This window comes from Sapajus apella, unplaced genomic scaffold, assembly GCF_009761245.1.
Source record: "Sapajus apella isolate SASKATOON/1434 unplaced genomic scaffold, GSC_monkey_1.0 scaffold60, whole genome shotgun sequence".
Taxonomy (NCBI): Eukaryota; Metazoa; Chordata; class Mammalia; order Primates; family Cebidae; genus Sapajus; species Sapajus apella.
The window spans coordinates 13,945,341-13,959,304 of record NW_022437000.1 but is presented as its reverse complement, the minus strand read 5'-3'; the positions used below and the strand labels follow the sequence as shown (position 1 = coordinate 13,959,304).

Here is a 13,964-nt window from a genome sequence, read left to right as displayed (position 1 = left end):
GGGGGGGGGGCTCAGGTGAGCGTGTGGGCTGGGGAGGGGCGGGCTCTCCAGAACAGTCACCACTCTGCAGCCTACATCAGGTTGAGTCTGATGCTCTCACAGGCAGTCTTGTCCTGAGTTGTAAATAAGAAAGAAAAACCGAAGTTTTGATTTTGCTATTTTCTTCTGTTCTGAAGTAGCCCTTGAATCATGAAGTCCCCAGGAAGTGCAGGCTTTTGGCTGTGGTTCTCCACAGGGCGGCTGATGACAGGGTGTCTCTGTGGCTGGCCCACTAGAAGGGCATGAGATGCTCACCCTGTCATTGTGCTGGGTGTGCCTGCCCCCGGGGCTACCTCCCTGCCGCGTCCCTGATGACAGGGTCAGGGAAAGAGGCCGGTTCCTGCTAGCTGCACATTTTCAGTACGGGTCGTAGGGTGTAGGCTGTGGGCTGAGCCTCTGACCAGGGCGTGGTAGCATCTCAGGCCTCAGGGCCTGTGGGTGTCTGTGGCCAGGGGCAGGCAGCATGGATGAACGGGGGTGGAGGCTGTGAGCTGCGACTCTGGCTTGGGTGTCAGGTGCTCTTTGGGAGCTTGGTTCTGTGTCCCCCGTTCCCCCACCCCAGGAGCTACCTGGCCTTCCCTTTGGATGTAGCATGTGTCTGGGGTTCTTAGTGCTTTTGTGCTTTGAGAGGGTGAGAGCTACCCAGAAGAGAATGCCAGGCTCTTCCAAGATACCCCAAGGGCCAGGACAGCCTTCACTGTGCGGAGGCCAGCTGTGGTCTCGTGGGCGTCTCTCCCAACCTGGGCCAGGTGCACGGTGGGGTCGCGCAGACGTGCACACATCCCCGATGGACTGGGTCTCCTCCAAGCAGAGCTGGGGCACCTGGCTTCTCTGCCAAACAGCAGCAGTCACGGCCGGCGGCCACAGCTGTGTTTCTCCCCCTGGGGCAGGCGGCGCCAGAGCTGCCCACGTCACCGCAGCCTCACTCTTAGGGGCGAGCGAGTCCCCAGATCCCAGCCACCTTGCAGGCCTGTGAGGGAGTATAGGGGGTGGTTTGGGTCAGGGACCCCAACTCTGGGAGCCCACCTGCCCGGGACTGGTCTCAGGCCCCGTGATGCCTTGTGGCTGGGTGGGCAGCACTGCCCGGCTGCGTCCACAGTGATGGTACAGATGGCTAGGTCTCCCTGGTGTCTCCCAGCCCACAGCACTCTGGCCTCCACAGGCTTTGCCGCTCTCCCCAGGGGTCAGGAAGCCCCAGAGTGCACAGGGCAGAAGTCGTTTGTGGGAGTGTCACCATGGGGGCAGGTGGGGAGGACAGGTCAGGGAGGATGGTGGTGAGGCCACGGCCTTGGCCATGATACCTCCTGGTGAGCTACAGCCCCACTTCTGCCCCTGCCACTGGCCATGGGCCTAGCATTGTCTCCTGCAAAATGGGTCTCGATGGTTCCTGAGAGTTTATGTGTAGAGGGCAGTGCTGGCACAAAATTCCCTCACAGCTGCCACTGGGGGAGGGTGGGACCTGAGTTTTGGCTTCTCCCTCCCTCTCCCTCCCTCTCCCTCCCTCCCTGCCTCTGTCTCTCTGTCCCACTCCCCCTTGCTGTCTCTCTCCCTCTTTTGCTCTTGCTCTGCCCCAACGCCCAGCACAGGTCGTTCCGTCTGGTGGCCCTGGGCCCTTGGAGCATTTCTCGAAGGGTAGACAGCTCCCAAATGGCTGGATGTCTAAGCAGGTCAGGGCAGCAGGGGACCTAAACAGCTTGGGGTTTTCTGATTCGAGGCTGTTTCCCCAGGTGTCCTGGTGTGCTTTCTGGCATTTTCCACAGAAGCCACATCGGCCACCTTCTTCCCAAGTGCCAGGGCCGGCTGCTGCACTTGTCTTGGAGGTGGTCTTTAGAACAAACTTGCAGCCAGTGGCGGGGCACAGCACTGAGTGACTGGGCCTGGATGGGAGTCCCTGGCTGCTTTGAGCACCCCCTCGTCCGCCGTCGGAGCCCTGCCGCCAGGACGTTCCTCCCTCTCCAGGCCACGCTGACCCAAGTGCTTTGCAGGTGTGTTGAGCACAAACGTCTAAACTGCTTTCAGAATGCACGGAGGCTGCTGTGCACCCCAAGGCCGAACCTCTGAGGGCGCCCCAGGACTCAGGGAGGGTCGGGGCGAGGGGCGGCAGGCTCAGAGGCATTGCATTGGTGCCTGCCCTGGGCTCCGCGGGCGGCGGCGGGGCAGAGTCAGAGCAGTCTCCTTTGAGCTTTGCCGTTCACCATGCCATTCAGTTTGTTCCTGCTGCACAGTTTGGAAAGGCTTGCTGTGTTCAGGTGCAGCAGGGAGGTCTCTACCCTGAACTGCCGTTCTTCCAGGGCAGGCGCTTTGCAAACCTGCAGTTTTTCTTGCTTAATTAGGACAATAGTTTTTAAACAGCATTAGAGTTAAGGAGCTAAAACTCTGACTGCCTGTGTGTGAGCATCGAGGGGAGCACATGAGGGCTGGGGGAACTGCCGGGGGGGTGCTGCAGGGTAGCTGTGGGGCTACAGGGGGTTGTGGAGGGGCCGCTGTGGGGCTGTGGGGGGGCCACTGTAGAGGCTGCAGGAGAGGCTGAGGGGCGACTGCCGGGGGAGCTGCAGGGGGGCAGTAGGGGCTACAGGGGGGCGTGGGGGGGCCCGGGGGCTGCAGGGGGCTGTGGGGGCCGCTGTGGGAGTGCCTCAGAGGCTACGGGGGATGTGTGGGGGCTGCATCTCAAGAGCTGACCCTGCATCAGGGCCAGTTTTAAACAGAACCTTACTTAGGTCCCAGGCAGGGAGGTAAAGGAGGGGGACGGGCTGTGTGAATGCAGGCCTGAGATGCACTGACTGGAGGCCTGAGTCATTCTTGTGCACCCCAGAGAATCTACATGTGCCTGGAAAGGGAGAGGCAGTTCCCTTCCTCCCTGACCCAGCACCCACCCACAGACCATCTGGGGTGGAGGAGGCCCTGTGTGCTGCTGTCTGGGGAGAAGCTAGAGGAGCTGTGTCCTCGGCCTCAGCATCTGCCTCTGGCTTGGAAGCGTCTGCGGCTTCTTGCTCTGATCTTGTGCCTCAGTCCTTGAGGAAAAGAAGGGTGGTCTGGGGGATCGGGGGGCCGGGCCCTGCCTGCTGTGGGTCTGGCCTTGGTGGGTGTTGCTTCCATCTTGCCTGCGGGGACACTCTGTACAGCCTTTTTTCTTTCTTTCTTTTTTTTTTTTTGAGACAGAGTTTCGCTCTTGTTACCCAGGCTGGAGTGCAATGGCGCGATCTCGGCTCACCGCAACCTCCGCCTCGTGGGTTCAGGCAATTCTCCTGCCTCAGCCTCCTGAGTAGCTGGGATTACAGGCACGCACCACCATGCCCAGCTCATTTTTTGTAGTTTTAGTAGAGACGGGGTTTCACCATGTTGACCAGGATGGTCTCGATCTGTTGACCTCGTGATCCACCCGCCTCGGCCTCCCAAAGTGCTGGGATTACAGGCGTGAGCCACCGCGCCCGGCTGTACAGCCTTTTTTCTTGTGCTGCTACATCAAAGTTAGAGTGTAGCCCGAAGCTCTGTTAAAATAAATGTCAGAGCTTTTATTTCTTCATTCTCTAAATCCTTTCTGAGGCCCTCCCCCAACCCCTGTACCTTCCAGTGCCTCTCTCTCCTTGCTTTCTGGGACATCCCAGAGGGTTCCTGCTTCCCTAGGTCCAGACTGGCCTCTCCTCTGGACTCTCAGCTGGCCTCCAGGCCCCCGCCCCTCCTGCCTCCCCTCATCCTGGCTGTGGGGTCTCCCACATCTCAGAGGGAGAGGCTGGATGACTTGCCCCAAGCTACCTCGTTTGTGGAAACAGCCGGGGCCATTATCTTGACCCTCAAAGCGTCTCTCCTGAGCCTTGCCTGCTGCCTGCACTCTTCTGTGACTTGTGGGTGGTGGGTGTGAGTGGATGCACGTGGAGTTGTGTGCATGACATAAACAGATCTTTACCAGTCAGCCACAAGAAGGAGCGAAGCCCTGAGATTACAGCATGGAATAATCTAAAAAACATGAGGCTGAGTCAAGGAGGCCACGTGCAGGAGGCCATATGTTGAGTGATTCCATTTCTTTGAGATGTTCAGAACAGGCAACTCTGTAGAGATAGATGGTGGATTAGTGGTTGCCAGGGACTGCAGGGAGAGGAGATGGGGAGTGGTAATGGGTATGGGGTTTCTTTTTCGGGTAGTGAAAATTTTTTGGAGTTAGTGGTGATGGTTGTACAACTCTGCGAATACACTAAATACCACTGAATTGTATACTTTAGAAGGGTGAATTGTATGATATGTGAATTATATCTCAATAAAAAATAATGGCAAAAAATTACTAAAATCCCCAAATTATTCACCAATGGAGGAGGATAGGTAGCCAGTTGATTATTTGAAAACCCAGTAAATAAAAGGAGCAATCAAGCATTTATCCTGACTTTCCTTTGTGAACTTCACTAAAATGGGCTATTAAATAGTAAATTCCCCTCATATAATTATTTCATCTCATGAATGGAGATGAAAGGTAGAATTAGAATATCATCACCTTCACCCCTTACTAGAGTAGTAGATGTAAGTACATACCGTGTGACTCCATTTATCTGAGATGTAAGAACAGGGCGACTGTATGACTCTGGAGAGTTGGAGAGTGCTGGGCTTTGGAGGGGGTGTGAGAGGACATTCTGGGGTGTGGGGGAGCCTGTGCCTCGGTCTGGGTGCCGATTATGTGGCTGTGTACATATGTAAACATGTGTTGAGCTCTGTTTACTGAATGCATATTGTAACCCAATAAAATACATAAATAAAAATAATATTAAATCTAAACTCTAAAAAAGTATTTATTTATACTCTTTCCTGCTCCAAACAAGGATGTCAGGTAGAATGTGATGCCTGTGTACCAAACACAGTTGAATGTACCAACAGTTGCCTCTATCAGTACTCAGGTAACCATTTTTTTAAGTTGTAAAATATACATAACATGAAATTCAGCATTTTAACAATTTTAAAGTGTATCATTCAGTGGCATTTAGCACATCTACAGTGCTGTGCAACCATCATCTCTCTCTAGTTTCAACACTTTGTACTCTCTGCAGAAGAACACCCTTTAAGTAATCACTTCCCATCCTCCTAGCCCCTGGCAGCCACTAATGATATATCACATTTTGTTGATCAGTTCAAGTGTTGATGGACGTTTGGGTTTTTTTTCACCTTTTTTTTTTTTTTTACTATTGTGAATAGTGCTGCTATGAACATTTATGTATGTCTTTGCATACCAGTTTTCAATTCTTTTGAGCATATAGCTAGAAGTGAAATTGCTGGATCATATGGTAGTGCTATGTGTAACTTATTGAGTTGTGGAATTGAAGGTAACCTGCTCATATTCCCCACCACAAGAGGAATTCTGTACCTATTCACAGTCAACAGTCTCTCTGTGGGACTCTTGGGATTCAGACATCATCATACATCCACAAGCATGAAGAACATTCAGGGAAATGTGACCTTACCAATTGGACAAAATAAGGTGGGAAAGACTGGCCCTAATGAAATGATGGAGATGTGTTATCTCTCAGACAGAGAATTCAAAATAGCTGTTTTCAGGAAGCTCAATGAACTTCAAGAAAACAGACAATGAATCTACAAATTTATCAGAGAAAGTTAACAGAGAGATTGAAGTAATAGAAAAAATCAAACAGAAATCTTATAGCTGAAAAATACAGTGAATGAAATGGGAAAATAAAAGAGCATCCATAGCACAACTGATCAAACAGAAGGAAGAGTCAGTGAGCTCAAAGACAGAGTATTTGAAAATACACAGAAAAGAAAAAAGAAAAAAATGAAAAGAAATGGAGAAAGCTTACAAGATTTATGGGACAACATCAAAAGAGCAAATATTCAAGTTATCAGAGTTAAAAAGGGGATTGAGAAAAACAAAGCAGTAGAAAAGTTATTTAAAAAGTAACAAAAAACTTTCCAAATCTGGAGAAAGATATAAATATTCAGGTACAGGAAGGTCAAAGGTCACCAATCAGATTCAGTCCAAATAAGAATACTCTAAGACATATTATAATCAAACTCTCGAAGATCAAAGACAAAGAGATGATGTCAAAGCCAGCAAGAGAAAAGAAACAACATTTTATGGAGACCAATATGTCTGGCAGCAACTTCTCAGCAGACACCTTATAGGCCAGGAGGGAGAGGGATGATACATTCAGAGTATTAACGGAAAACAATTGTCAACTAAAAATAGTGCACCCAGCAAAGCTATCATTCTGAAATGAAGGAGAGATGGCAACTTTCTTAGACAAACAAAAGCCAAGGAAATTCATCACTACCACATCTGTCCTACAAGAAGCACTAAAGGGAGTTCTTCAAACCGAAAAGAGGATGCTAATGTGATTGTTATACTAATACTGTAATTATGGTGTGTAAACCACTTATATCTTTTGTAAGACAAATGAAAGACAAAATTAATTAAATAGTAATAACCACAACAATTAGGAGATAGGCAATATAAAAATATAAATTGTGACATCAAAAATTCAAAATATGGGCAGAGAAGAGAGTTAATATGTATATGGTTTTGTCTCTTTTTGTGCAATCAACGTTAAGTTGGTATCAGTTTTAATAACTTGTTATAACTATAGAATTTTTTTTTGTAAGCCTCATGAGGCCTACAAAAGGAGGTCAATTCAGCAAGGGGGTATAACATTAGCAAATACATATGCACCCAATACCAGAGCACCCAGATATATATATAAAGCAAATATAAATAGATCTAAAGAGAGAGACAGACTGTAATACAATAATAGTAGGGGACTTCACACCCCACTTTCAGCAATGGGAAGGTCATTCAGGCAGAAAAATCAATAAGAAACATTGGAGTTAAATTATACTCTTGGCCAAAAGAGCCTGACAGACATTTACAGAACATTTCATCCAATGGCTGCAGAATACACATTATTCTCACCAGCAAGTGGAATATTCTTCAGGATAGACCATAGGTTAGCTCACAAAACAATCTCAACAAATTCAAAAACATGAAAATTATGTAAAATCTCTTTTCTGACCACAATGGAAAAAACTAGAAATCATAACAAGGAGAACTTTGGAAACTATGCAAACACATGGAAATTAAACAACATGGCATCCAAATGACCAGTGGGTTAGGTAAGAAATTAAGGAAATTTTAAAATTTCTTGAAACAAATGAAAATGGAAACATAACATACCAAAACCTATGGGATACAGCAAAAGCAGTGCTAAGAGGGAAATGTATAGCAATAAATGCCTACATCATAAAAACAGAAAGCCTTCAAGTAAACAACCTAATGATGCACCTCAAGGAACTGGAAAAGCAAGAAGAAGCCAAACCCCAAATCAATAGAAGGAAAGAAATAACAAAGATCTGAGCAGAAATGAATGAACTTGAGACAAAAAAAAAAAAAAAAAAAGGACAACGGATCAACAAAATGAAAAGTTGATTTTTTGGAAAAGATAAACAAAATTGAGAAAGCTCTAGCTAGCCTAAGAAAAAAGAGATAAGACCCAAATAAGTGAAATCAAGGATGGAAAAGGAAACATTATAGCTGATACCACAGAAATACAAAGGTTCACTAGAGACTATTACGAACAGCTATACACCGACACATTAGAAAACCTAGAGAAATTTTATAAATTTCTGGACACATACAATCTACCAATGTGGAGCCATAAAGAAACAGAACCTGAACAGACCAATAAGTAATGAAGTGGAAATCATAATAAAAAGTGTCCCAGCAAAGAAAAGCCCAGGCCCTGATTGATTCACTGCTGAATTTGATCAAACATTTCAAGAACTAATACCAGTTCTACTCAAAACTAATCCAGCCGATTGAAGAGAAGGGGATACTTCCAAACTCAAGCAATGAGGTGTTACCTGATACCCAAACCAGACAAGGACACAACACAAAAAGAAAACTACAGGCCAATGTACCTGATGAACACAGACACAAAAGTCCTCAGCAAGACACCAGCAAGTGGATGCCAGCAGCACATTAGAAAAACCATTCAGCATGACAGATGGGACTCACCCAGGAATGTAGGGATGGTTTAATAGCTGCTTATCAACAAATGTGATCCATCACATGGATATAATCTGGAGCAAAAACCACGATTATTTCAGGCAATGCTTAAAAAGCATTTGATAGAATTCAGCATCCTTCATGACAAAAACTCAAAAAGATTGGGTGTAGAGGAACATACCTCACAATGACAGGGCCTGTCAATGACAAATCTACAGCTAACCTCATACTGAGTGGGGAAAGCTCAGAAAACTTTCCACTGAGATCCAGGACACGACAGTGGAGAGGGACCCTCACAGCTTCAGACTCTTCATCTTTCATAGCAGGGAGCCAGCAGCTGATCTGAAGTTGATGATCTATGAAATAGCAGTGGGACTGTTATTTAAAGTTGGAATGCTAGCTTGAAAAACTAAGAAACGAATTAGTAACTGTGGTTATTTCTAAAGAGTGGGTCTACAGATGGGTGCGGGGCTTTAGGGATACTCTCAGTTTTTAATCTGGACTCCTACAGTTGAAAGTTTTCTACCATGCATTTTGGGTACTACTGAACAATAGGACTACCAAATATATATATATATATACACACATATGTATATATTTTATGGAAACTTTCAAAAATGGAATGTTCCCACCTGTCTCTACCTTCTACTTGAGGCTCTGAACTGGAGTTGTAGATTAAGGCCCTGGAACTTCTTGAATTTTCCCCAGGCAAAGGAAACTGACTTTCTTTTTGTTACGCATGACTCAGGACCAGCCCTGTGAATTTAGAGGAAGCAAGGTCGCACTTTTACGTGTTCACTGCCTGTGCTTGCTGCAGAGATGCCAGTGCCCATCAGGTGTGCGTGCTTGTCACATGAGCTCTCTGCTGTGAGGCGTTTTTCTCTTTGTAGTTTCACAGCCTGCGTTCCAGCGTGGGGAGTGTGAACCCAGATTCACTCATGCTGGGATGAGCACCACAGGCAAGCCTGCCTGGTCGGAAAAGGAATCTCCTGGGATGTGCATGGGGGCCAAGCCTGTCTGGTTGGAAGCAGAATCTCCTGGGACAGGAGCCCCAAAGTGATGCATCGTGGTTCTTTTGCTGCCATGCAGGGAGGAGTCTCAGTCCCTTCTCTTCAGAGACAATTCCTTCATCTGTCTGGTCTTTCACCAAAAATATTAGCTGTCTCATAACTTGCCACAGTCATTCCCCAATTTTGCCATTGTAAACCAAAAAAAAAAAGACATATTTCTCTGACTCAAAGCAAATATATAATTTAAAAAAGACAGCAACAAGCTCTGGTGAGGGTGTTGAGACATCATGGGGCTTGTGCACTGCAGCAGGCGTGAAGGTGCAGCCCTGGGTGGGCAGCCGCGTGGCTCCTTGGATAATTAAACCCTGTGCCATGTGGCCCCACCCCTTGGTAAATAACTAGAACCCCAGACTGTGTTCACACAAGAACGCTTGCACACTGCTCACACGGCACCATTCACAATAGCCAAAAGCCCAGACATCCATCAGTGATGAACGCGTAAACACAGTGCATTGCATGCATTGCATGGAGTAGCTTCCAGCCAGGAGGATGAGCAGAGCCCAGACAGGCTATAGCTGGGAGGACCTTGAGGACAGGGTGTTCAGTGGAAGACGCCAGGCACAGAAGCGGAAGGACTGGTGTCAATCAAGACGCTCACGCACACACTGTTGGCACCTGTGTGCAGGCTTTGGGGCATCCGTGCAGGGCTGGTGTCTGTGCGGGGCGTTGTGTGGGGCTGGTGTGCATGTGGAGCTGGTGTCGTCCATGTGTGGCTGGTGTCCCTGCGGGGCTGGTGTCTGTTCCAGGCAGCTGCAGGGCTGGTGTCTGTGGGGCTGATGTTGTCCGCGTGCGGCTGGTGTCTGTGAGGGGCTGGCCCAGGCCAATCCTTTCCCTCCTGCTTCCAGGTCACAGGGCAACTCCTCTGCAGCTGGTACCAGGGGCTGAAGGTGTTCCCAGCCGGAGGTTCCCATGGGTATTGCTGGGGCGGACGGCACCTTCTGCCTGGTCTTTGGCCTGGGCTTGCTGGGCAGCTGTGCAGGGCTCTGGTGGCCACCTTTCGCCCTCCACACCAGGGAAGATCAGGTTGTATTCAAGTCATCCTCTGTGAGGTTTCCATCAAGTCCTCACCTTCGTTCCCTGCAGATTTCCCCTTTCCCCTTCACCCTCCGCTCCCTTCCTCCTCCTTCTTCTCAGAACATCCCTGCCATCTTGGTCTCTTATTTTCTTCACTCTTCTCAGCTGCTCTGCCCCTTTAATGATAACCTGTTAGAAATTGCTGTGCAGTTAGCAAAAAGTGCCACATGAAGGAGCAGAAGGCGCTGGGGACAGAGCCCTGCTGGGAGGCATGAGGGGAGGTGCACCGGGGTTTTGTGACTCAGCTGGCACTGCTGCCCCTGGTTGGAGGAACTGGGGTCTGTCCTTGCATCGCTGTCATAGTAATTAGGAGCTTCACACATAGTGGAGTTTTGAATCTCTATTTTTTACAAATCATCCCTGATTTGTTTCCAGAATCTTATTTATTGATGTAAGATTTTCTTATTTGAAACAAGGCCTCTGTCATCCAGGCTGGAGTGCAGTGGTGCGATCATGGCTCACTGCAACCTCCACCTCTGGGATCAAGTGATCCTCCCACCTCAGCCTCACAAATAGCTGGGACTATAGGCGTGTGCCACCACACCCGGCTAATTTTTGTATTTTCAGTAAGAGATGGGGTTTCACTATGTCGGCCAGGCTGGTCTCCAACTCCTAGGCTGGAGCCATCCGCCAGCCTCAGCCACTCAAAATGCTGGTGTAAAAGGCGAGAGCCACTGTGTCTGGCTCATTATCCAATTTAAGGTTGTTGGAAGGAAACACGAATCCCAGAATCAAGCTGTGGGTGTTGCTGGCTCCAGCCCTCCAAGGCCCTCTGAGAAGTTAACTGTCACTGAAACGGGAGGCGGTGGTTTCAGCTGGGCACCCTGCTGGTCCTGGGAGCCATCAGCCCTTGGCAGCCTGGAAGCAGATCCACTGAGACTCAGAGCTCTAAGGCTGGCTCATTCATCCTGGTACTGCCAGGGCCCTACCTCCAGAGGTGCAGGCCAGGGCTGTGGAGCGGAGCCTCGGGGCTGTGAGGCTTGCTCGTTCATCCTGGTGCTGCCTGGGGCCCTACCACCAGATACGAAGGCCAGGGCTACAGAGCAGGTGCAGGCGGCTCTGCCTTCCCAGGCGCCCCCACAATCCTGCCTGCCCTGGAACCTTGCTTGTTCCAAAAGCCTGCGTAGAACACTGGTCTTCAGGTGGTCTCTGTCTGTGTGGACTCTTGCTGCCAATCTTCAGGAGTTTCATGCCCAGATAAACAGTCCCCATTCAGAATCCCATCACATATGCTTAGGACGAAAGGAATAAATACTCCAGAAATCAGGAAGTGCCACACACTGAGCTCATGTTTGAACAAAGGTTTTGTTGAATGTCTAGGCTATTCGTGAATATGAATTAACTAATCTTGTCTGAAACTCTTACACTGTAATAGCACAAAAAATTAAGAAAATATTTTTCTGGTATTTAAAATGTCATCTGATTCAACGAAGTTGCTTGTGACATTGATGAATGAGTGAAGTTCCAATGTTCCGTGTGGAAGCTGGAAGACATGTCAGCCTAATTCATACTATTCGTGTGAGTGGGAGAAACGTGTATCACACTCAATAATTATGCACTTTTTGAGACTGAGCTAGTAGATGGGGGTTCGCGTGCCTCTGCTTGTCAAATCATGGTTCAATGCAGCCCGGATTGGTTTACAGACAAGAGTTGTCATCTTGGAGAGAGATCCAAGATGGCTGATCACTAGCAGCTTGGGATTGCAGCTCCCACTGAAGGAGCAGAGAACGAGAGGACGCCACACTTTCAGATCAATTTTTGTTGCTCACACACCAGGAGATTCCCAGCGGAGGAGCCCCACGTGTCGCCAGCATGACTCTTGAGGCCGGTGAGGCGGTTTTGCCGCTGCCTTGGTGTGGCGGTTCTTGGTGCAGAGTCAGAAAAGCACCATCAATCTTAAAGCCGCTGTTTTGGCCGGAGCAGTGGGTTGCTCGGATTCTGGCGCCGGGAATCAACAAGTTGGACGTCCATACAGAAACCCAATTATAAAGACTGTAATTATAAAGACCACAGATAGATAAATTTATAATGAAGGGAAGAAACCAGCCTAAAAAGGCTGAGAATACCCAAAATCAGAACGCCTCTCCCTCTACAGGGGATCACAGTTCCTCATCAGAAACAGAACAAGGCCTGATGGAGAAAGACTGTGTTCCATTAGCAGAAGCTGGCTTTAAAAAGTGGATGATAAGAAACTTCTGGGAATTAAAAGAACTTGTTTTAACCCAATGCAAAGAAACCAAGAACTTTGAAAAAAGGTTTGAAGAAATGTTAACAATAACCACAATTTAGACAGGAATATAAGTGAATTAATGGAGTTGAAAAATACAACACGAGAACTTCGCGAACTATGCACAAGTTTTAACAGCCGAATTGATCAAGCAGAAGAAAAGATATCAGAGGTCGAAGACCAACTTCATGAAATAAAACAAAAAGACAAGATTAGAGAAAAAAGGATAAAAAAGAACGAGCAAAGTCTCCAAGAAATATGGGACTATGTGAAAAGACCTAATCTACGTTTGATAGGTGTACCTGAATGTGACGAAGAGACTCAATCCAAGCTGGAAAATACGCTTCAGGATATTATTCAGGAAAACTTTCCCAACCTAGCAAGGCAGGACAATATTCAACTCCAGGAAATACAGAGAACACCACAAAAATATTCCTCAAGAAGACCAACCTCAAGGCACATAATCGCCAGATTCACCAGGGTTGAAATGAAAGAGAAAATACTGAGGGCAGCCAGAGAGAAAGGTCAGGTTACCCATAAAGGGAAGCCCATCAGACTCACAGCAGATCTCTCAGCAGAAACCCTACAAGCCAGAAGAGAGTGGGGGCCAATATTCAACATCCTTAAAGAAAAAAACTTTCAATCCAGAATTTTACATCCAGCCAAACTAAGCTTCACAAGCGAAGGAAAAATAAAATCTTTTGTGAACAAGCAAGCACTCAGAGATTTCATCACCACCAGGCCTGCTTCTGTAGAGCTTCTGAAAGAACCACTACAAATAGAACGGAACAACCAGTATCAACCTTTCTTTAAAAAATACCAAAAAATAAAGAACATCAACATAATTAAGAAATTGCATCAACTAATGGGCAAAACAGCCAGCTAACATTAAATGACAGTATCAAACACACATATATTGTTATTAATTCTAAATTTAAATCGACTAAATCCCCCAATCCAAAGACACAGACAGGCAAAAAAAGCCAAGACCCATTGGTATGCTACATCCAGATCCATCTCACATGCAAGGATACACAAAGACTCAAAACAAAGGGATGGTGAAAAATTTACCAACCAAATGGAGAGCTAAAATAAATAAATAGAAAGCAGGAGTTGCAATTTTTGCTGATAAAATAGATTTCAAAGCAACAAAGATCAAAAGAAGCAAAGAAGGATATTACATAAAGATAAAAGGATCAATGTAACAAGAAGAGCTAAAGATCACCCAATACAGAAATACCCAGATATATAAGACTTACAAAGAGACTTAGACCCCCACAAAATAATAGTGGGAGACTTCAACATCAATATTAGATAGATCAGTGAGACAGAAAGTTAACATCGATATCCAGGACTTGAACTCAGATCTGGAACAAGTAGACTTAATTAACATTCATAGAACTCTCCAGTTTAAATACACAAAATATACACTCTTATCAGTACTACATCACACGTATTTACAGGTTTAAATGAAATATTGGTTGGCTGTTTGTTAATTATTTTCTTCCCTCATTTTTTTTTTATGTCTCTATTATTAAACACAATTACAGGCATACCC

The 13,964-nt window shown here is 46.9% G+C and overlaps 1 protein-coding gene across 5 annotated transcripts in view; it reads left to right on the top strand.

Moving 5' to 3' along the window:
* The window catches only part of RASA3 (RAS p21 protein activator 3), a 124,575-nt gene that overhangs the window by 25,331 nt on the left and 85,280 nt on the right, over positions 1 to 13,964 (top strand). The window contains exon 1 of one of the 5 annotated variants that reach the window (XM_032246335.1): positions 1,781 to 2,024. The exons of the other annotated variants lie outside the window; for them this stretch is intronic. The gene's annotated coding sequence lies outside the window, so the exon portion shown is untranslated. Of the gene's footprint in view, positions 1 to 1,780; positions 2,025 to 13,964 lie in introns of those variants that run through there. 5 annotated transcript variants of the gene reach the window in all.